A 24,721-nucleotide genomic window follows, 5' to 3' on the forward strand; every position below is an offset into this window, starting at 1 on the left:
GCTTACTTTTGTGCTCGCCCCACCCATACCATGTGAGGCTGACTTGGGTGCTCACCCTATCACCTGATTCACTCTCAATCGTGCCACTCTATTGTACCTTTGTCACTCCCCCTGGCATCCCATGTGGGACATTTTTCTTAGGCCCCCCTTCTGACATACCATGCGAGGCTGACTTGTGTGCTCACCTTTTTCATTCCTTGCTAGGCTGACTTTTGTGCTAGCCTCTACCATACCTGTGAGGCTGACTTTTATGCTCACCCTTAGCATGCCGTGTGAGACTGACTTGGATGCTCACCCTTTCACTCCTCTGCCACGCCATGAGGCATCGATAGCTAAGTTCCAACATACTACGCTACGACCCTCCCGTCTTGGCATGAGGCAGTCCACTTATACGCCTATACACTCACTCTTCTGTCTTGCTTCGGGGTGGCTGGGTTTACCCCTTACGCGGTTGCCATTCGCTGCGCCAAACCTGCCTCGGCATGAACAGACCATTCACTCCCTTTTTTGCGCTTGGCCTTTTTCGCTCCAGCTAACCAATCACTAGTTAGCCGTGCCCGTCGTCTGTTGCTCGGTTCGCCAGATTACCTGTAGCCTACTGGCAATCTGGATGGTAGCAGCCGAGACTGCGTTCCACTTCTCCACCGATTGACACATCCGCTGAATAAGGGTATCAGGGGTTGTGTCCCAGCCACAGACGTCAAGCATTGCTTTGCTTGGTATCAGCCGGTGGGTCCACCTACCTTTCGAGGAGTTGTCCCACTCACGCTGCCATCTGGCGACCGAGGTCACCCTGGTGCGCTCGCAGGCTCCCCTATTTCCACGTAGCTCAAAGCACTCCTCATCTTCCCGAATGACCAGCCCGACTGGCATCATGCTCGCTATCACGCAGGATGCATCGTGTGATACCGTGCGGTAGGCAGATATCACTCTGAGGCACATCACGCGGTAGGTGCTCTCCAGTTTCTGTAGGTAACTGGTTACCCTCAGTGCTCTTGACCATGACGGGCCGCCGTACCTGAGGATAGATACGGCAACGCCTGCCAGTAACCTACGTCTACTGGCGCACACCTTTGAGCTGTTGGACATCATTCTCGATAGAGCCGCAACAGCAGTCGACGCTCTCTTGCACGTATAGTCGACATGGCTGCCGAAGGTCAGCTTGTCGTCTATAATGACTCCGAGAGACTTCAGACTTCGCTGTGAAATGATCGCGACTTCTCCCACATGGATAACTGCATGTTGTGCCGACTTGCGGTTGTTGACGATAACTACCTCCGTCTTATGATGAGCGAGCTCCAAGCCTCTCGCGTTCATCCATTCCTCCACCGTGCTAATCGCGTGTTCTGCGGTTAGTTCTACCTCAGGAATTGACTCCCCGTAGACCTCCAAGGTTACGTCGTCGGCAAAGCCGACGATCTTGACCCCTGGAGGGAACTTCAGTCTCAGAACCCCGTCATACATGAGGTTCCATAGCACCGGGCCTAGGATCGAGCCCTGCGGGACTCCGGCGGTAATCGGAACCCTTTTCTGACCGGCATCGGTCTCGTATAGCAGTACGCGGTTTTGGAAGTAACTTTCCAGGATCCGGTACCGACCCACCGGTAGGCTAAGCCGGTGTAACGAGAGCGCGATGGCATCCCAGCTTGCGCTGTTGAATGCGTTCTTCACGTCAAGTGTCACTAACGCACAGTATCGAATACCTCGCCTTTTCCGTTGGATCGCTATCTCGGCAGTATTTATCACTGAGTTGAGAGCGTCCACTGTGGACTTACCCTTCCGAAAGCCAAACTGGTTGCTTGACAGACCGTCTGTACCTTCCGCGCACGGGGTTAGCCTGTTGAGGTTGATCCTCTCAATCAGTTTGCCAGTCGTGTCGATCAGACAGATTGGTCTGTACGCCGATGGGTCGCTTGACGGCTTCCCAGGCTTCGGCAACAGCACCAATTTCTGCCTTTTCCATCTATCGGGGAAACGGCACTCGTCAAGGCATCTCTGCATAGCTAGCCTGAACATGTTCGGGTTCGCTATGATCGCTGCCTTGAGAGCGTTGTTTGGAACTCCATCCGGCCCTGGAGCTTTGTTCATTGCTAGGGATTTAGCCACTGCGAGTAGTTCTTCATTCGTCACTGGAGCGACCATTTCGACCGTGCCCGCACTGTCTCGTAGTGCAGGTGGCCAGGGGCTTGTGGCTCGAGACGGGAAGAGTACTTCGATAATCGTTGCCAACCGGTCCGGAGACCGTTCTGGGGGTGAGGAGCCCCCTTTGGTCTTGGCCATCACAATCCGGTAGGCGTCACCCCACGGATTCGCGTTGGCACTCTCACACAGGTTGTCGAAACACGCTCTCTTGTTGCTTTTAATGACCTTGTTAAGGGTCAATTTCGCAGCTCGAAACACTTCACGGCGGTTCTCTCTTGCATCCTCGGTGCGAGCTCTTTGCATCCTACGTCTAGCTCTGAGGCAGGCTGACCGTAGAGCTGCAATCTCGGCACCCCACCAGTATACCGGGCATCTACCGTTTCTTGGCAGTGTTTTTCTCGGCATAGTGGCGTCGCACGCGCGTGATAGAACAGCTACCAGCGCATCCCCGCTTAGACTATCGGTGTTGGCCTCCAGTCCCAGGGCCGCGGTGAAAGCTTCGCTGTCGAAGTGATTGGACTTCCACCCGCGTACCTGACAGGGATCTCCCGCCCTCGGATGCTGCACACCATAGTTGATCTTAAAGCGGATTGCTAAATGATCGCTATGGGTGTAGCTTTCGTCTACCCTCCATTCCATGCCTGGAGCCAGACTCGGGCTGGCAAATGTTAGGTCAATCCACGCCTCCACTCCGTTTCTACGGAATGTACTAGCGGAGCCATTTTTAGCTAGCACAGTATCGAGTTTCGCAAGCGCTTCCATTAGCGCTTGACCCCTGCTATTTGTACAGCGGCTGCCCCACTCCACTGCCCAAGCGTTAAAGTCTCCCGCTATGACTACCGGTTTCCGGCCCACTAGGTCCGACGAGAGCCTGTCGATCATCTGGTAGAACTGTTCTATTGGCCACCTTGGTGGGGCGTAGCAGCTGCAATAGAACACACCATTGATCTTGGCAATCGCCACACCCTCGGCGGAGGGGTGTATTACCTCTTGAACCGGGAACCGTCCCGTTGTACAGATTGCCACCATTCCAGACCCGTCCGACACCCAATTGCCGTTGCCGGCAGGGATGCGGTACGGGTCTGATAAGAGGGCGACATCTGTCCTCGACTCCGAGACCGACTGCCACAGCAGCTGTTGGGCTGCTGCACAATGGTTAAGATTTAGCTGTGTGACGTTCACGACTTCTTCTTATTTAACTCACCGAAGGGACACGAAGGTCCGCCCATAGCATGTTTATGGGCTTGCTTCTTAGCGGTGCAGATAAGGCACTTGTGTGCCTTAGTGCACCCCCGCTCTTTATGTCCCTCCTCGCCGCAGCGACGACATAGTTTGCTCCTATCTATGCCTTTGCACTCGTATGCTTTGTGGCCGGACTCAAGGCACCGATAACACCTATCCACTGAAGGCGGCTGGGGTATACTAATAGGGCATACCGACCAGCCGATCTTCAGCTTCCCTTTCTCGGTTACCTTTTTGGCATCCGCCTTCAGTAGCCTGAGGTAGGCTACTTGGGTGCCAGAGGGTCCATCTCTCAATCGCACAGAGGCCCGCTCGATTGTGACGTCGCAATGCTCCTTAACGGCTGCGACGACGTCTTCTGCGGTCGTGAACTCGTCCTAGTGCTTGCACTGGAGAGTCATTTCCGCCCCTAGCGACCTGACTTGGGCGCCCTCACCAAGGACCTCTTGGGCCAAGGCCTTGTATACCGCACTAGATTGTGCGCCTCGCTTCAGCATCAGAAGCATTTCTCCCGTGTTGGTGCGTCTCACGCTACGCACATCTTGCCCAAGGACCGAAAAGCTTTCGGCCGCCTTCATCGACTTTAGGACATCGGCATATTTGTCCTTGTCGGTTTTCAACCACAAGGCCTCGCCTCTGTCCTTGGCCTTCTTCGCGGGCCGCGGTACCTCCGGTGTCGGTGCCGGCTTCTTCCTGGTGACCAGCGTCCAGGGGTTTGGGCCCCCCTGCCCCGGTCGCGCCGGGTTGCTGGTACCAACGCTCTGCTCAGCGAGGTCACTCTCGCCCTCGCTTACCTCGCCCAAACGGCATTTGACCTTAACGGTTGCACGCCGTGTGGTGTCGCGTTTTGCACCCTCGCCTGGCGACTTCCTAGGGCGCTTCGCATTCGACGCCGTCTTGCGATTGCCCTTGCCCTTGCCTTTTCCCTTCGAGGGGAACTCGGCCGCCGCTTCAAGCGACGTGGCTGGTCCATAGAAGGTGAAGGGCACTGTCTGAGTGCCCGTATCGACCTTCTCTTTTCCCTCCTTCTTGGAGGCCACTGTCTGGGTTTCTCTGTCGGACTTCTCCCGACATTCCACCCTCTTAGCATAAGCCTGCTGTTTCTGTCTTGCGACACGAACAGTTTTTCGGAGTTCCAGGAGACTCTGTTTTAACTCCTTGCTTATATTTTGCTTTGCGCTAGTGTACTCGATTATTGCATCGAGCTGCTCCACCACTTTGCGCATCGCCGATAATGGCCCGTTCGGTGCGTTGGTAGGGCTATTGCCTACCGCTGCTGGGGGGTCACTGGTGCTTTCAGATGCAGCACTCATCGCTCCACTACTCTCCCCACGGGGGGGGACCTCGCCAAACCACCTCTAGCGAAGGGGTTTGGCACCTCCGTTTGTTTAGTATTTTTATTTTTGTTCTCCATATCAAATCCCACGAGTCGCGCGAGAAATAAATGTCCGCCACGCCAGAGCTCCGCATTAGCGTGGTAAGGGACGCTTACTGTGGGGGTTGCCCAGGTACCCCACAGGCTCCGTTAACGATCGAGCATCTGTTTCACCCCCTCGATCACTCATCCCTCGGCACGGGTCGCTTCACGCCTTGGAATTGGGGTTATGACCTACCTTGCTTTACGTGGTGATCTCGGCCCAGATCATCACAACCATCCTCCTTTACCAGGGCTTTGGACCTGTAGCTCTGGTTCTCAATAGTTTCATGTACGTATATTATTACAGACATGCCACTATTGAGATCCGTCATTTGCTAGCGGAGTTAAACGATCCACAACGATCAACCTACTCTCGTTCACAACGTATGTACTCGGATTCGAAAACCGATGCTATTTACACGGATCTATCTGCGGCCTTCGATAAAATCAATCATGATATCACAATAGCGAAGCGGTATTCACGGACAACTCCTGCGTTGGTTTCGTTCCTACCTCGATGGAAGGCAACTCCAAATCAGCATTAAGGACTGCCTATCAGCACCATTCTTCACTACATCCGGCATCCCACAAGGAAGCCATCTCGGTCCAGTGATATTCCTCCTCTACTTTAATGATGTAAACATCAAATTACAAGCACCCCGCCTTTCTTTCGCCGACGACATGAAAATTTTTCGACAAATACGGGATAAAACCAATGCCGAGTTTCTTCAGAATGAATTGGAAAGCTTCAGTATGTGGTGTAGTCTAAACAGAATGGTTTTAAACCCAAGTAAATGCTTAATCGTTACGTTCACGCGGAAACGCCATCCAACTCAGTTTAACTACCATTTCTTCGACTCGAGTATTCCAAGACACTCTCACGTCAAGGATCTCGGAATCATCATGGATTCGGCACTAACGTTCAAACCACATACATCATCCATTGTGGATAAGGCATAAAGACAGCTTGGGTTCATCTTCCTAATAGCGAAATACTTTCGGGACGTATACTGTTTAAAATCACTCTATTGCGCGCAGATTCGCTCAACACTAGAATATTGTACTGCTGTTTGGAGCCCCTACTACCAGAATAGCGTTGACAGAATCGAGGCCGTCCAACGCCGGTTCACACGCTTTGCACTACGACATCTTCCTTGGCAAAACAGATTTCAGCTGCCGAGCTACGAAAACCGTTGTCAGTTAATACAGCTCGATACTCTAAGCATCCGGAGGGACTGCTCTCGAACCCTGTTCGTATCGGACTTCCTATCTGCCAGGGTGGATTGCACTACAATCCTCGGACGCCTGGATCTTCCAGCTCGCGTTCGAGTTCTACGCAATAACTCACTTTTACGAGTCCCATTCAAGAGAACCAACTATGGGCGCCAGAGCGCAGTTACCGGACTACAGCGTGCTTTTAACAGTGTGGCGACGGCTTTTGACTTCAGCATGACGAGGAATTCCATAAAAACCAAAATAATGTCTATTCTACAATGTAATTAGGTTAAGCAACCACCATTGGGGCCAAGGGGTCTGTTGGTGACGGTACAACAAATAAACAAAATAAAGATATTGTGTTGTATTGTATTGGATTGAATTGAATTGGATTGGATTGTATTGGATTGGATTGGATTGGATTGGATTGGATTGGATTGGATTGGATTGGATTGGATTGGATTGGATTGGATTGGATTGGATTGGATTGGATTGGATTGGATTGGATTGGATTGGATTGGATTGGATTGGATTGGATTGGATTGGATTGGATTGGATTGGATTGGATTGGATTGGATTGGATTGGATTGGATTGGATTGGATTGGATTGGATTGGATTGGATTGGATTGGATTGGATTGGATTGGATTGGATTGGATTGGATTGGATTGGATTGGATTGGATTGGATTGGATTGGATTGGATTGGATTGGATTGGATTGGATTGGATTGGATTGGATTGGATTGGATTGGATTGGATTGGATTGGATTGGATTGGATTGGATTGGATTGGATTGGATTGGATTGGATTGGATTGGATTGGATTGGATTGGATTGGATTGGATTGGATTGGATTGGATTGGATTGGATTGGATTGGATTGGATTGGATTGGATTGGATTGGATTGGATTGGATTGGATTGGATTGGATTGGATTGGATTGGATTGGATTGGATTGGATTGGATTGGATTGGATTGGATTGGATTGGATTGGATTGGATTGGATTGGATTGGATTGGATTGGATTGGATTGGATTGGATTGGATTGGATTGGATTGGATTGGATTGGATTGGATTGGATTGGATTGGATTGGATTGGATTGGATTGGATTGGATTGGATTGGATTGGATTGGATTGGATTGGATTGGATTGGATTGGATTGGATTGGATTGGATTGGATTGGATTGGATTGGATTGGATTGGATTGGATTGGATTGGATTGGATTGGATTGGATTGGATTGGATTGGATTGGATTGGATTGGATTGGATTGGATTGGATTGGATTGGATTGGATTGGATTGGATTGGATTGGATTGGATTGGATTGGATTGGATTGGATTGGATTGGATTGGATTGGATTGGATTGGATTGGATTGGATTGGATTGGATTGGATTGGATTGGATTGGATTGGATTGGATTGGATTGGATTGGATTGGATTGGATTGGATTGGATTGGATTGGATTGGATTGGATTGGATTGGATTGGATTGGATTGGATTGGATTGGATTGGATTGGATTGGATTGGATTGGATTGGATTGGATTGGATTGGATTGGATTGGATTGGATTGGATTGGATTGGATTGGATTGGATTGGATTGGATTGGATTGGATTGGATTGGATTGGATTGGATTGGATTGGATTGGATTGGATTGGATTGGATTGGATTGGATTGGATTGGATTGGATTGGATTGGATTGGATTGGATTGGATTGGATTGGATTGGATTGGATTGGATTGGATTGGATTGGATTGGATTGGATTGGATTGGATTGGATTGGATTGGATTGGATTGGATTGGATTGGATTGGATTGGATTGGATTGGATTGGATTGGATTGGATTGGATTGGATTGGATTGGATTGGATTGGATTGGATTGGATTGGATTGGATTGGATTGGATTGGATTGGATTGGATTGGATTGGATTGGATTGGATTGGATTGGATTGGATTGGATTGGATTGGATTGGATTGGATTGGATTGGATTGGATTGGATTGGATTGGATTGGATTGGATTGGATTGGATTGGATTGGATTGGATTGGATTGGATTGGATTGGATTGGATTGGATTGGATTGGATTGGATTGGATTGGATTGGATTGGATTGGATTGGATTGGATTGGATTGGATTGGATTGGATTGGATTGGATTGGATTGGATTGGATTGGATTGGATTGGATTGGATTGGATTGGATTGGATTGGATTGGATTGGATTGGATTGGATTGGATTGGATTGGATTGGATTGGATTGGATTGGATTGGATTGGATTGGATTGGATTGGATTGGATTGGATTGGATTGGATTGGATTGGATTGGATTGGATTGGATTGGATTGGATTGGATTGGATTGGATTGGATTGGATTGGATTGGATTGGATTGGATTGGATTGGATTGGATTGGATTGGATTGGATTGGATTGGATTGGATTGGATTGGATTGGATTGGATTGGATTGGATTGGATTGGATTGGATTGGATTGGATTGGATTGGATTGGATTGGATTGGATTGGATTGGATTGGATTGGATTGGATTGGATTGGATTGGATTGGATTGGATTGGATTGGATTGGATTGGATTGGATTGGATTGGATTGGATTGGATTGGATTGGATTGGATTGGATTGGATTGGATTGGATTGGATTGGATTGGATTGGATTGGATTGGATTGGATTGGATTGGATTGGATTGGATTGGATTGGATTGGATTGGATTGGATTGGATTGGATTGGATTGGATTGGATTGGATTGGATGGATTGGATTGGATTGGATTGGATTGGATTGGATTGGATTGGATTGGATTGGATTGGATTGGATTGGATTGGATTGGATTGGATTGGATTGGATTGGAATGGATTGGATTGGATTGGATTGGATTGGATTGGATTGGATTGGATTGGATTGGATTGGAATGGATTGGATTGGATTGGATTGGATTGGATTGGATTTGATTGGATTGGATTGGATTGTACTGTACTGTATTGTATTGTATTGTTATATATTGTATTGTTGGAGTGCGTTGCTTCAACTGAAAAAAAGCATTTATGTATTGTTGAATCCAACCCTTAAAATACATAAGGATAATATTTAAAAAAAAACCCTTTCGGAACTTTTATAAGCAAAACTCGTCTGCGAGAAAAACAATATCGGTCACATTTCACATGTATAGCTTAACGCCTTGCTTTAGCCAGTCTCCATCTACCAAAGACAAGGCAACGGTCACAATTCTTAGTCTACTATCTATCTAGCGCAATGAGAACGATATAGAACATTTATGATAACTTAGTATTCATTGTTTAAATAACAGAGAAAACTGCTGCTCGTCGTGGTTCTGTGATCAGATGGCTCGTAACGAAAAATGATGTAAATCCAACAAACAGTTTTCAATACCGTCGCCTCATCCACAGACGGTTGCCAAATTTGAGGCTGTTACTCACACAATAATGACAGCAGAAAAAGCTGCGTCCAACATCTCCAAATCAACAGTCTGCACCATTGCGAGGGAGCTAATTAAATGGAAGATATCAGTCTTAAGAGGGATAATTGATAATAACAAAGGTGGCGGGATCACACTTTTTAATGAGTGTATTCATTTGACCTGGCACGATTGCGTTAGGTTCACAACGCCAATTTTATAATGCAACAGCATAAAAGAATATTGAATACTTATGTTTTCTGGTCTAACGCACAAGTTTGCAAAAGCTTTGAGATCATCTGATCAATTTTGCACCACAACCTATATCAATATCCCGATCCCGCACAACTCAACCGGCAATAAAGCAACCATGGACGGCCAAAACCGATTATGTACATATATTACAGGGCAAACATTAGGAAACAGACGTGAATTGGAATATTCAATGCAGCAAAGATAAAGCAGCTATCGAACTGGATGTCGACCTCGTGCAACAATTCATGCATAAATATTCGAACTGTGACACCCCATCACATCGTCCTCGTTGGTTAGAATCCAATTCTCAACCAACTACACACACTGTATGGAACGCTCCAACGGTGATATCGCGAAATACTGCGGGGAAGCAGCAGGTACCTATGCAACGGTTCTGGAAAATTGAAAACGATGACGGCGATGAAGTTCTCGTGTATGCTTTTGTTCGAGGGTTGCTGGCGTCGGTGAAAGGTCAACGCGTTATGAGCTGCTCCAGCTAGGGATAAGTCGAACGTGTGCCAACAAGTTTAAATTGATTTCGCAATTTAATTAAATGCGCGCAAACTGGCGCACCGCGCCGGCACGGAGAGGGAGGATGTTTCGCCCGGCAGTCTGGCTGGCGAATTACTTTTGGTTCTTTTTCGCTCCATTATCAGTTGTATGAGAATTTTTAACTTATCGCCATCGTTTAAATACATACATGTTTGGGATATCAATTGAGAAATACTAAATTTGTTTTGTAAAGTTTCTCTAGCATGCGAAGCAGAAGAGAATTTGTTTTGAAAGTTTTACTGGTCGTTTCAGGAAAGAGTTCCAAAGTTTATTTTCATGATTTTAATTCCTGCAATTCTATAAATAGAAAGTTTGGAAAGAGTTTTGTAGCAAAAATGTGCTTCTGCTAAAATTGTGACGCGAGGTATTTAATTTTTAGTGAGACTTGTGAAGTTTCTACTGGGGAAAGTTACATGAGAAAGTTCAAAGCGCAATGTAGAATTTCAAGGATGCATGCACATCACCTTGTTTGTTTCTCGCTACAGTAAATAGACTCAGTTTAAGAAATTCCATTGCTGCCTGCCTGTCTCTTCTGTTAAAAGCAAGCCATTTGATCCAACATGCAGAGCCAAAATGGATCATTGAAACTACGGCTTACACAACTATTCCATTTTATTTCGATTATTATTTTCACTTATTTCAATAACAGGGGCTCGGTTTTTGTGCTCGTGGATATAATTACGCAAACTGCCGTGAAATATTGTTTATTAGTAGTTTATTAGTTAATATTTCTTCCATGAAATTTTCTGAAAAGATAACAGCAAAAAAAAAATTTCCCTTCCGATTCCAGTTGTCTTGTTGTCCTTCAGAAAATTTTAATTCATTTTTTCTAGTCCCGCAACTATTGGCGCATCTGTTCCATTACTGTTTTTTTAACATCAGCAAAAACTCCATGTTGTCGCCGTTTCCAACATTGCGCGGTTCCATCTATGAAGAATTGTGAATGTACTATAGAGAATGTCATGTTTGTCCAATTTTGCATGTTAATATGCAATCGTTCTACTGTCAGGGAAAATGCAATTTGCTCCATTGAGCATTCCGTTTTTCGCCTCGCCGGAGCGCGAAATTTAATGTTCCATGTTCGTGTGTGTAGTCTCTTTCCTTGTTGCTATCACTCGGCAGAAATAGCTATGATCGATGCTGCCGTTATTGTTGCTTTTAGCGTTTGCAAATTGCAAAATTCATCTTTGCATCAATACCGATGTGTGACGATTTGCCGGGTCGTTGAATACTTTTCATCTTGGAATGCACATTTGGTTGGGTTTGCATTCGATGTAATCAAGTTCACCGAAGAAAGTTACGACTTATGCGACAGTCTTTTATAGATTTTTTAGCTGCTTTAAAATTAATTTAAATAGACTTATGAATCATTTAATCCTTATTCATCCCAAAACGTGAGCTGTATACAGTACCGTCTTTACGCATGGGTACACTGGGCCAGAGCCAGGGGCCCCGGGTTTTTAGGGGCCCCCAACTTAGGATGAATATAGAATCATAGTTCCAAAAATAGTAGCACTTAATTGTTTATAACTCTTTAGCGTGCGGGGTAACAATGGATCAGTTGCTCGGAGTCACACATTGCACCTTATCCCATGTGATTTTAGAGAGCATCAGACAATCAACCGGAGCGATGGTAGCGATAGGGACCGATGTACCAGATTATCAGGATGGTATTGGACCAATTCAAACATCAATCCAACATTTTGATTCAAGTTTCAAATCATTTTGAGCAAAAACAATGAATTATTTTCTACAATGCTAGTTTAGTCTAGTCTACAAATACACAGCCGATACATGTAGGAATCCTGGAAAATTGCAGACTTTCACGTACAATTTTTGTTGTCAGTATTAATGTTTTTGGCACATATGGTATGTGACACAATCATTAAAACGGCAAGGCCAACTGTGCAGCGTACAGAATGAAGATGATTCAAAAGTATACGGCAATCAAATTATTCATTTAACCCATTATAACCCAGGGGTTTCAAAAAGTGAGCCAAATGCTGTGATATCTTCAATTCCACCAAAAAATGTATTAAAGATTATGGGAAAAATAAAATCACCGCTTAAAATGGTTTTTTGAATGAAAATATCTCGTGCAAAAAATTTCGTACGCTTAAATAAAAACAACAAATTTTAAGTTGTTTGACATATTTCTTCGGATTTTCTGATAAACAACACTTCTTTTACACCTGTAGGAACGTTTTGTCACATAATGGAATTATTAGCACGAATTCCAACAATAAAATTCAATTAAATGTATTGCTTACTTTTCAGCCGCCATTTGCCCCAACTATACACGGTTCGAAAATGTAAACAAAATTATAAAAAATGGCAGTTGTCTTGTTTCACAATGAAATATGAGGTGTAATGATCCCATTAGTGCAATAATAAAGCAGTTAGATGCCAAAATTCTGCAGTAAACACGCGTTAAACGATGGATAGTTCTGCGTATGAAATTTCATACGCTAGGATATAATGGGTTAATGAAGAATTCAATCAACGAATAACTTTGAGCCTTGAATAAGGAAGAAAAGTGGACAACCGTACCGACCGTTTCAATTTAATGGGGATTTCGTAAATCGTTGGGAGTGATTTGGCTAAAAAGGTTAATGTCACTCCTTTGGTCCTAAGCTCCTGGGATGGGACAGAGGTATTTAGTCCTGCCCTAGCTAATGATCCTAGATTATAGCACCTTTACTTGCTCCAATGAAATGTTTTCTACAATACGTACCGTAAACCGGGGTGACATTGATCACTTTTCGAAGTGATCATTACATATTTTTCGACGCTACACATTTTTTCAAGTTTAACATTTTTAAACAATGTACTGATGTATGGTGAAGAAGATTTGATGGTTTTTCCTCAAATTGGTCGCAGATAATTATTTGTCCAAAAAGGATTTCAATTTCAAGTCCGCTTTCGTATTCCGGGGTGACTTTGATAACCTGCATGTTCACCCACATTAAATTCTTGATGTCAATATTTTTCATTCAAATGTTTGTTTAGATTAATTCTGAAAAGATATTCAATTATTAAATATTAAAAATAGATGTTAATTGGTATTGTACAAAATATTCCAATCTACTATAAAATTCGAGTGACCAAAATTCGTATAATTTGAGCCCAACTAGAATAAAATAATCTGAAAATATTTTCAACTGCTCCACTTGTTTTATTTCAGTAGTTTATCAATGTACAAAGAATTTCATCCATTTTAACGCTATGAAGTATTGAATATACAAAAATATTGCGAATTATAGCTGGAGATAATCTGAAATTATTTCCAATTAGTTTTACAAAAAATTGTTTTCAAAATAAGCGAAGTATTAAAAATAAATTTGGTGCATCCCACTCTAAAGAAAAATTAAAACTCACTTAGAATTTATTGCTCTTGTTAAGATCTAAGCTTTATTTGTTTTATAAAAAATAGACACTATACGAAGCTTCGTAAAATAAGGTAAAGTAAAATTTCGGTTTTTTGTGGTTTTTGTACTCAAAAACCGAACAATATACTCCAAAAATATAACAAATCATTATTTAATAAGTTTTAGAGCAAAACTCATTTCAAATTTTAAGGATTCGGATTCTATTCTGGCCAAATAAGTAATCTACGAGAAAAGTTTCGAGTGATCAAAGTCACCCCGATGATCAAAGTCACGGTATATAAAGTTCGAAAGGCACCAGGAGCGGCAACAATGTGGCAAAATTTGCACAAGGAAACTATACAGAAAATGGAAGAAGATGTCGAAATTTGGTACACAGTCCTTGTTTGCCAAGCGATCCGCGCATGTGGAACATTTTAATTTCTTCATCACATCAGGGATTGTGAATGGACAAATCTTCATGAAAACCTCTAAAAATGACTCCTGGACTTTTTATTTTTTTCAGTTTGTTTATTTGATAGGCACAGATGCGTTAGCTTGGCGGTGCCAAACTCGTTTGTTTTTACATTTTGGATATCTTAAAACTAGGAGGTTACAATGCTGAAATATTTTTTTTATAAAAGAGAATTTTTTTTTTACAGATATATTAAAACTAGACATTCAATGCTATATACATCAGTGGATTTCAATAGTCATTTTAAATTATTTTTTTTGCAGCTATCTTAAAACTAGGAACCCAGTTTAATTCTCCTCCTGGACTTCTTGAAATTTCACGATACTTTCGCGGCCAGTTTAGGCATTTTCCACTATGCCGTCGTAATCTGGTACAGAATCAATTATGTTATTTTTGTACGACACCCCGCCTTATCAAAAATATTTTAGGCCGTCAAAATCAGGAATCAGTAGTCGAGAATTTGTGCCTCACGGTCACGTGCATTCGATGTGTTTTCTATTTCAAGTGTTTTACATTACTGGTATTGAAATGAATTTTTTGGGACTTAAATTATGATTCAATTATGTTTGGATTTACATTTTGTATAATTTTGCAGTCAAAGTGATATAGCATTTGCTTTTCGTATTTGATGAGCTTCGTTGGTAAATGGTTGCATTTCTGTTTGTGGCTGATTATGAATGAACTGTTAATAGTTGTGGTAGTGCATTGTTGAAATGTTCATATTAATAGGTTCGAGTAATTTCGAATGTTGAAAAGGCTAAATATTGTTATTATTTTTTTTCTTTCTGTCTCCTTCTGCACTGAGTGCTTATCACCGACATCAGAGAAGCGACTCTACCATCAAAACTTTAGACTTGCCACTTAACTACCGGCGCCGTCTTTGAGATACTATTACGTTGACTATGAAAATACGTATTTGTTGCCTATCTTCGTTTCTCCGAATACACTATTTCAAAGAATCCTGCAGCGAAAAATACGAATATCTAAAAAGAATGAACCTCGAATCGCGCACTTAAATTCGACAAAATATCGATTACAACAATGAAGATCAGATTATATCACATGAGGTGGGAATAGCGCAGCTGGTAAGTCCATTACACTGTACGCAGCTCACCTGAGTTCGAACTCCCATAACCGCATATAGTGTGTTATGCTCTTTGTCACTTTCGGTAAGATTGGTCAGAAATGCTATATCTTTTTAAGATCTATCAAAATCATCTTCTGTTTTTCGACGGTACCTGGACATTTACAAGGCCACCTATAATGATGGAAATCTAAAATTTTTTCTCGATATATTTTGATACCTAGAGTATTTTTAATACTTTCTCATGGTTGAATGATTTGGCTTAAATTATTTGAAAAATATAAAATATATCTCAAGGTGGCATAGATGACTCCCTGATGCTGGGGATCATTTTTTGATCATCTTAAGACGGCTCTGACTGTATACATGTAAATAAGTAGGACTCTAATGCGAAATATGCAATATAACTGGTATAATGCATATAATACACCATTCGTCTGGAACAAAAAGCCGGGAGCCGGCTGGTGTCCACTAGGAGGTTGGTAACAGTCTATTATCTTTCTCCGGACAAAACCAGCCTAGAGGCCTGTCGCGCTCGCAGTATCGTGGGTCTTACCCTTACTGTGTTAACCAGTTCATGCCCATGTTGTCTGTGGACAGCAACGGTTTCAAACAGATATAACTTTTTATTGAGGCAAGATTTACTCATAAAAGCAAGTAAGGATAATGAATGTGACTATTGCCTTTCATTTGAGTATTAACAGATACAAAGATCAGCTCTAGAACTGAAGTTATTGAAATTAGTCTGATTGGATTCCGAAGGAGCAATGCTGCCAGAGACAGTTTACGTTGACAACGGAAAATAAATTTTTCATATATCTTCGTTATGTTGCAATATCATTGAAAACTGATAAAACTTATCAATTTAGACTGTCTTTGGGTACGTTTTCCACGCAATTGGACTATTGTAATTAATCTAGGAGAATAGTATTGAACATTGGAAGGTAAAAATTGAATAGCTTCTAGCACTACGAGGGAAGCACTTATCTTTATGAAAAACTGCTTTTCGTGTTTCTTGACCCCACCATTTTCAAGACAAAATAGTTTCGAAACCCTATATGGCCTAGAAAAAAGTTGGGCATGAAATGGTTAAACGAATCTCTGACACCTTAGATGTTTGTTTCTTTGCAAATCGTGGGATTCAAATGATGGTCCCTAATGCCCATTTCGGGGTTCGCTAGAGGTGATTATAAGCCAAAGTGTTTGGTATCGTCTAGCTGCTGTACAACAAGTGCTGATGATGAAATGTGTAGTGCTCTGATCGAGTATGGTTGGAGTAGCACAATTTAATCTTCAGCATAAACGTACAGCAACTATGAATCTATACCGCCTTGTGCAGGAAGGAAAAGTCCGCATAGCCTTGGTTCAAAAAAGGTATTTCCATAAAGAAAACTTCTGTGTTGGAAAGCTGCTTAGCCCCGTCTTCGTAACTTTCAACAAAAATGGTATGAAAAAACCACGTGAAATGCCTCGTGCATGCATATTTGCGAATAGCGCTATTAACGTATGTCTTATATCCGACCACACAACTCGCGATATTTGTGCTGTCACAGTTAATATGACTGTTGATAACATAAACAAACAATACGGCTATTGTTTGGCATATTTGCCGTACAATGAACCATTTCCCTTCTGATGATTTCAAAAGGGTTGTCATACTGTGGTAGAAATTGGCATAATCGGCAGTGATGCATATACCCACCACATAATTTGGGGTTGGCACATAATTTGGCACCGAATTGATGAAATACTTAAGCAGTACACATCTGAACATACTTAATGTAGGAAATCGCTCAACATTTGCATGAGCTGGCAGAGAAGAGGTGTTAGATGTAACTTTCTGCTCTGACAGTATTACGCATAATGCACTACGTAATTTTATTGCACTGTTAAGAAAAGAGTACAAAAAAGTTTGTCGATAAACATCTCGTTAAAAATCTATCAAATTGATTGTATAAAACAAGTTTCGCATTTCGGTACCGTAAAAGAGAGACTTTTAATTCTAGAGCGGTGCATCTCTTTAATGTAGACTTCAGCTTAGTTGGAGCAGAACATCATTGAGTAAAAAAAAACTACGCATTTCCAAACTGTTCCAAAGCAAGACTGAAAATCCATTTCCATTTGTAGGATATCACCATTACAATGATGGTTATGAATATTGTAATTTATTCTGACACCAAGTCGGTTGTGGGCTGCTGTCTAGAAAATCAATTCACTTTGATGACATCATCCCAAACAGAAGTGGAAGCAGCAGCAGCAGCAGCAGTAGCATCATTCTAACGACCAGACGAGCTGAATTCTGTCGGAGTGATTGATGCTTCGAGAGGACCCATATTGTTGTCGTTTGAAACAGGGAGAATGAAAATCCAGTTTGGCTCACAACAGAGGGGACGATGACGAAGCCAAACCATTATCGTGGTAAGCTGCTCTGCTGAAGCTTGGTTGGTTGGTCATCATACTGTCTCTCACAAAGTCACTGGACTGCAGCCAACAGAGCGCACTTAGGTGCTCGAACGACCACAGTCCAACAAAGACCTACTACCCCCAGGGGAACACTTTCCAGTGCAGGCAGGTGACTCTAGCCATTCGTTAATTTTTCCGTTTTTCCACACCTTTCCAGCTATGAGCACACGTGTTGCAAAAAGTGCATTCAAGCCGAGTCAGCTAACTCGTTAGTAGTTGAGTTGAAAAGTTGACATGATTATGGAGAATGCTAGCGTGGGACTCGTTAAATCTGAAACTCTACACGATCATTATTGTTGGTGTCTGTTCATTCCGCATGAGTTTCGCATTTAATTGTCAGTCTATTGTTTAGATCCATATATTATAATGCGTTCTGCATGACATGTCAACGTTTGATATACATACAATGTATCTGTCAATGTTATGGCAACCGACATGAGAGCTGCCGATGTTATCTCAATTAGACTAATGAATTGCTGAGTAATAAATTTTACGAAGTTGTTGGTTATAACTAAATAATATCTCATTGAATTCCTACAAATGAGCTCCGAAAATGTCCTTTCGTGTGATTGAGAGGTGTTTCGAAGTAAAGTGTTAAACGTAAATTACAGACTGAATAATTGGGATAATACGACTGGACACAATGCACAGAGAAGTATTTGAGCCAAAAGGCTTGCCAACAGCAAAAATTCAAAACTATTGCAATCGCTTCTAATTCAACACTTCCTGACTTCCTGCACAGCTTGTACACAATTTGGCAACCTCTTTAGATTCATTTGTTTTAATTATACCCTGCATGGGAAACTTATAGTAAAATAATGGCCATAAATTCGCGCCAAAAAACTTAAGATATTTCATATATTTTTGATGCAATTTATGAATCCGTTATATCTATCAGGTAGCTATGCATAGTAATCACCGCAATAAACCAAATATTTCAATGAAAATACAACTTATGTCCAGCTGAATTCATTGTACTATATTTAGTATTTTGGGTAATTCTACATGGAAAAAATGTTCCCAAAATCGTGAATAAAGTGCCATGAATTCTGGAACTATCACGTTTCTAGGTTACGAAAACAGGACCATGAACAGTAATCATGTGGTTTATAATTATGTTCAATTTCCTTTCAGTAACGCTCGCGTAACGTTTTAATTCGTGGAAATATTTGTTTTGTTTTATGAATCTTAATCGTGTTTTCTGCCATGTCATTGCCAAATCGATTTTCTGTACGTGACCTAGGAAATAACTTTATAATCACTATTCATAAAAGGAAAGGTTGACCCATAATGTTTTTCATAGATTTAGGAACATTAGTTCACAAAATCAAAACAGTCTGGATACTTTCATGTGAACTATTTCACGAAACTCTGATTTTTATTCATGAATCCATTAAATCCTCGTGAACTAATTCATGATTCCTAATAGTCTCGGTCCAGTATCTGTGCTCGAGAAACAGTTCACAAAATCATCAAATAAAATTCTGGTATTCGTGAACTGGTTCATGATTCCAAATACAATAATCACGACTGACCATTCATGCACGTGAAATTGTTCACAAAATCATGAACAATTATTTATGGATTCGTGATCTAGTGCATCATTCCTTGTAAATAACTTACGATCTATCTAGCGTACTAGTGATATTTAAAAGCTATCTCTAGTCATTTTTAATTTCTACTGCAATTGTGAAGTGAGAACAAACGGCCATCATTAAACTAATCGAGCAAGTCGCGACTGTTACAAAGCAGAAAATCCAATGCAAGCTTAACCTGGTTTCATTGGGTGTCAAAGAAGTATTTTACCGACCCAATGGAGAAGCAACTGTTAGATGTGACTCCCGTGAATCAGCGCTTAGATTGCTCAGTACAGGGAAAGCAAATCTGTCTGAGAAGTACAACGCCGACGTTCAGAAAGCTCTAAAACCCAGAGTAAAAGTTGCTGGTTTTACTGACGACATCACTGCGGAGAACTTCGTGGAAAAACTAATTAAGCAAAACAATTTTCCTCAGCCTGCTAACCTAACGGTGACACGAATTGTGCGAAGCGAAAAACACACAGATAATCCGATGTCTGCCATTATTGAAACTGATGCCAAAACATTCGAAAAGCTGATGCAACTATGCAACATGTCAACTTAGGTTGGATACGCTGCAAGATCTCTGAATGTGTAAACGTGCTACGCTGCTGCCCCAGTTGCGCCGAAGGGTATGAACATAAAGAGTGTGATTCAGGCATCCGAAAATGCATTAATTGTCACAATGCAAATGTGACAAGAAATTATGAAGATCAAACGCCAACTGATCATGCTTCCTGGAATTCTGAGTGCCCCCTGTATCAAACTCGACTTAGGCAGTCACGCCGCATCATCGACTAGTCGACACGAATGCACCCGCCGGTGTAAAGTGTCGTTAATAAAATAAAAAAAACATCGACTAGAGTCAGGGCAGAAAATATTCGAACCGAACCTATGTTCGAATACTTTCAAAGCGCGAAGCTTTGCGTTACTGGTTCGTATTCACAAGCTTCGCATCACAATCGCTTACCATCGTAATTGCGGACATTTGGGCGATACTTTTGCATGCTCTTCGGCGAGGACAAATGAAGCTTCTTGTTCATTTCATTGAAGTTCGGAAAGATATGTAAAAGCTTTTGCGTAGTTTTCGACGAACACCAGCTAAGCTCTTGGTTCGTGTGATCGATATTTTTGAAACAGTTACACGGAGCTTCGAAGCGATGTTCGCGAACACAGAAAAAAGATTACCTCGAAGTATTTCAGAATCGCGAACACCGAAGGATTATATCAATTTAGCATCGCGAGGGCCATCGCTAATATGTTCGCCGGACGATATTAGTTTTCTTTATTCAAATACCTACCTACTAGTTATGCAAAAAAGTATATTCTAGACAGAGGCCTTGTATTAAGGGGTGGAATAGGTGAAAAATAATTGTGACAATGTGTAGCTTATGGATGCTGGGGTTAACTGAAAAGTAACGTAACAAGTTTATTTAAGATACCCTACTGATATATTACCAGTAGGGATAAAATCAAGGTTTCGTGACAGGGCGGGGATAAATTTTCAAATGAAATAAATTAGGGATAGAAAATGAAGTTAAACACAATGTACACAACGTATTGAGTGGCTCGCTTATCTTAGTCATGTTCCTATGTCAGTTTCTTGAGGATAAAGATATCGATATCCATTCAAAGGAAAAAATCGATTATCAGTTAAATAAATAACGTCATGATGTGTATGATGAATCCTAGAAATAAATAGGGAATGTCAATAAACTCGACCATTCCCGATTCATATTTGGCAGTTCTGGTCGTTTTGTAAATCTTGTTTTCGACTAACAGTAAAACCATTTTGATTCAGAAGTATGTTTTAGAAGGGCGCATGTTTTTTTCGTGCACTTATTTAAAAAAACGCTTTGAATCCATCTACCAATGTGATGAGACATTTTTATAACTGTTTTCGAATATTATATCGGTTGAGAACTTTTAGAACATGATATTTCGAGAAATTTTGAAAGTGAACTTAAATCAGTTGTAAAGTTATAGAAAATAGCCTTTTAAAATGAACGGACAATCGAATTATGACTAATACATTATCTAAGTTCTTCATTCAATGCAATATGTATGCAAAAAGTTAAAAACTGGATTTCCCTTGAGAACTGGGCCAAAAAATCGAAAAAAATGTGTTGGCGATCCGAGAACTAGAACAGAAATTGTAACCCTTGGACCTCTGAAGTGCATGCGTACAAAATGCTATAGTCTAATGTTTGTTTTCATTCATTTCATTTAATAATTTTCAGTTGAGCAATTCTGTCGCAAACTGCATTGTGGAGCGAGGGTCATAACTTCCTAAATTTAAGTGTTCCTATTAATTTAGTACACTCTCTTTAACATAAACTACTCTAACGAATGAACGAATGGGAGTAGGTTCGATAAATTTTGAAAGAAGCCGTTAAATCAACCACTTAAGGGATTACACCACCGCAAAATTAAAAAAAATCGAAATTGATCTTGATTGATTTTATTATTCCATATCAACATTTGAATAGGGCTAATAAGATTTGTGAACAAACTTTTGTTTTGCTGATTTCTCTTAATTTGTTATCATTTCAATACAGAAAACATTTGAAATCGATTCTACCAAGGGCAAAGATGTTGATTCATGTGTATTTTTCATAAAATTCAACTCTGTAGCGGAAAAATGAGCGAAATAAGTTTGTTTACAAAAGTCTCATTAGCCCTTTTGAAGAATTACTATTGTATTGATCTTAAATAAGGGTCTTCAAAATAATATATCAAAATATGGAATGCGACAAAAAGCGAATAATAATGGAAAGACAGTATTCGAAAAAGTTCGAGTTTAGAACGACTTTCATTCTACTTGGAGTTATTTATTTCGCTTCTCATTTTCCGAGATTTCCCTTACATAAAGCATTTCGGCTATAACTGATTCAAAAAAAAAAAAAATACAGGGGGCCCTAAAGATTTCTTTCTTTTATTTTTTATTAGTAAAAGTCAAATAAGGGAAGATTACATCATGGATAACATAAACCAAATTTTGTCCTTTTCAGAATTGTTTTTGGATTTCTAACCAAAAAAAAATCACTAGAACATTGTTTGTAAGTTCTTAGCGTTTCTCCATCAGTAATTAGTTAACAAATACTAAGTATAATAATGGATTCAAGTATGTAGGTATTTGTTAATAAAATCATTTGGTAAAATTAAAAAATAACGTTTAACACACAAATCATCGCATATTACTGAGTGAATATGACTTGCCGATTTAGGAATGTTGCGCAAGAACGTTAGAAACCGCAACAAGTTGAAAACAAAGGCCAACGGACTACGCCTAACTACCCCTCAGTGGATGCAAATAACTGAAGTTCGCCGTCTAACTGAACTCGGACGTCAGCAGTGAGATTCCATCCGAAAATTGTTCTTTTTAGTAGACCTGTGCGCCGCCACGCCACGCCGCCGCCGCCGGTAAATTTTAACAAACGCCGACGCCGAAAGGTAGACCGGCGGCGCGCCGCCGATGCTTTTTTCCCACGCCGACAATTCGCGAACTCGACAACCGTTGGCTCAAAATTTTAACCACAAATCTAGAAACATTGTCTATGGTCCGAATATACGACGTTAACTGATTCATGATTAATCATATATTGATGTTTATTTGGTATTAGTGGTTGTGAATTAGATCACAACATTAACAAAGTCTTGATATTTTCTCGCAAATCATTACACGACACTCGGAATACAATTCATGGATCCATTCTTGCTTCGTCAACTGGTTATGATTGCGAGCATATAAGTTACAATTCACCATTCGTGCGCGTGGAAATGTCCACAAATTAAAAAAAAACACTTCCACTTTCAAGATATAAGTAATGAAATTTACGATAATTTGCCTGATCTTAATCTTTGCACGTAATCAATTTCACTGGAATACAGTGTATTATTCATCGATTTTTTAAACGATTCATGATAGTATGCTAGACACGATTACCCGTCGAGCTCGTGAAACTGTTCATGATATAGTTCATGAAGTAATTAATTTTCCACATAATCTTAATATACTTACGAAAACAATTTCAACGAACTCAGACTATTATTCATGGATTATTCGCTATGCTCTTTGGTTTTGAAATTTCTATGTGAGATATTGTGTACAAATGCTAGCAACCAGTCTCATAGGCGCGAGCATTAGATACAAGAAAACTACCAGGACCTGTAACCCTGTTATTCTTTTGTTAAGATTCAGTGTAATGTTCGGAATTAAATGAAACTGCGCTAAGCATCAAAAATACATTACTTAGCCACAATTCAAATCCGTGAAATAATTAAGAAAACTATAAGACACGTGACTCTGTGTAAAAAATCCGACGATAAACTCAAGACTAAAACATCACGTTAACACGAAGAGAATTTACGAAAATCGTTGCACATCATTCAATTCTTGACTTTTTTAGTCAATAAAGTTAATACAAATTAATGTATCATCAAGTTATGAACTAGAATCATAAAAATATTAAGCATATTCAGACACAACCACCTACTAAACATTTGAGTATAATGCCATATTTTTTGCGCGAACTAGTTTTTTGAAAACACAAAAATTATTTTCAATGCGAGGTTTACTTATCATTGATTGAATCGTGACCTATTTTAAAAAAAATTTCTCGAAGAATAGTTGGACAGAATGATCTTGACTTTTCGCGACGCTGGTGCACTGATGTGGCGATGCAGAGGGTAAGATTTCTGGTCTCAAAAATTATTCATCGTGTGATCTAGCCAAAAAAAGATTTTCAGTGTCAGTTGCATCAACCCGGTATCACAGACAAAAAGGACGTAACACGAGATGAATTTTCATCACTCGTAGAAAAAACGGTCGTTTTACATTACAAAAAATGCGCCATATCAGCGAGCGTGGTGTTAGTGAAGAGATTTTGACACAGAGCTAAATGCGTTACTTAGTTTCCGCACCCACCCAAAAACGTTACCGTCTTTTTAATCTCATGCAAACCAAAACAAACAAAATGGGCCGGTAATGTGAAATTCATTCTTGTCGAAGTGCCCAAGGCGGGAGTTTTTCACAATTATTTCTTAAGTTACAACACGATGCCGATCGCCGAGTAAGCACTTAATAGGATGTTAGTAATTTAATTGATTCGGTGTATCGAATCTAACTAGATGTATGCAATGGATTCGAATTTGTTGGTCCCCAGATCTGCTGGAGTCATTGGCGGAGTGCAGGTGCTACGAAAACTAGAGATACGCTCAGACCATTGTCAATCAGACTTGTTTAGTAATCAGTTTCAACCCAACATTAAGTCGTGGAATTATTATGAATGATAGTAACTGTATATTTAGGTTTCGTTATGGTGTAGATCTGTATGACTCCAGCACATCGAGCATACTTTGCACTCTAGAGAGAAGCAAATCTTAAGTTAAAAGAAAATGTGGTGTCACGGAATCGTATGCGTTATTTTGTACTTACAAGAAGTAAAAGTAAATGCCAACCAGGAAAATGAAGTAAAAGGTCCTTACATGACCATTAAAAGTGACATTTCTGCG

The 24,721-nt window shown here is 41.0% G+C and overlaps 1 protein-coding gene and 1 pseudogene across 3 annotated transcripts in view; one reads left to right on the forward strand and one right to left on the reverse strand.

Annotated features, from left to right (window-relative positions):
• LOC131681359 (uncharacterized) overlaps positions 1–24,721 on the reverse strand; it is an 833,365-nt gene that overhangs the window by 746,409 nt on the left and 62,235 nt on the right. The gene's annotated exons all lie outside the window — the stretch shown is intronic.
• LOC131679756 (large ribosomal subunit protein uL1-like) overlaps positions 11,796–24,721 on the forward strand; it is a 41,553-nt pseudogene continuing 28,627 nt past the window's right edge.

Source organism: Topomyia yanbarensis, chromosome 2 (assembly GCF_030247195.1).
Source record: "Topomyia yanbarensis strain Yona2022 chromosome 2, ASM3024719v1, whole genome shotgun sequence".
NCBI classification, from domain to species: domain Eukaryota; kingdom Metazoa; phylum Arthropoda; class Insecta; order Diptera; family Culicidae; genus Topomyia; species Topomyia yanbarensis.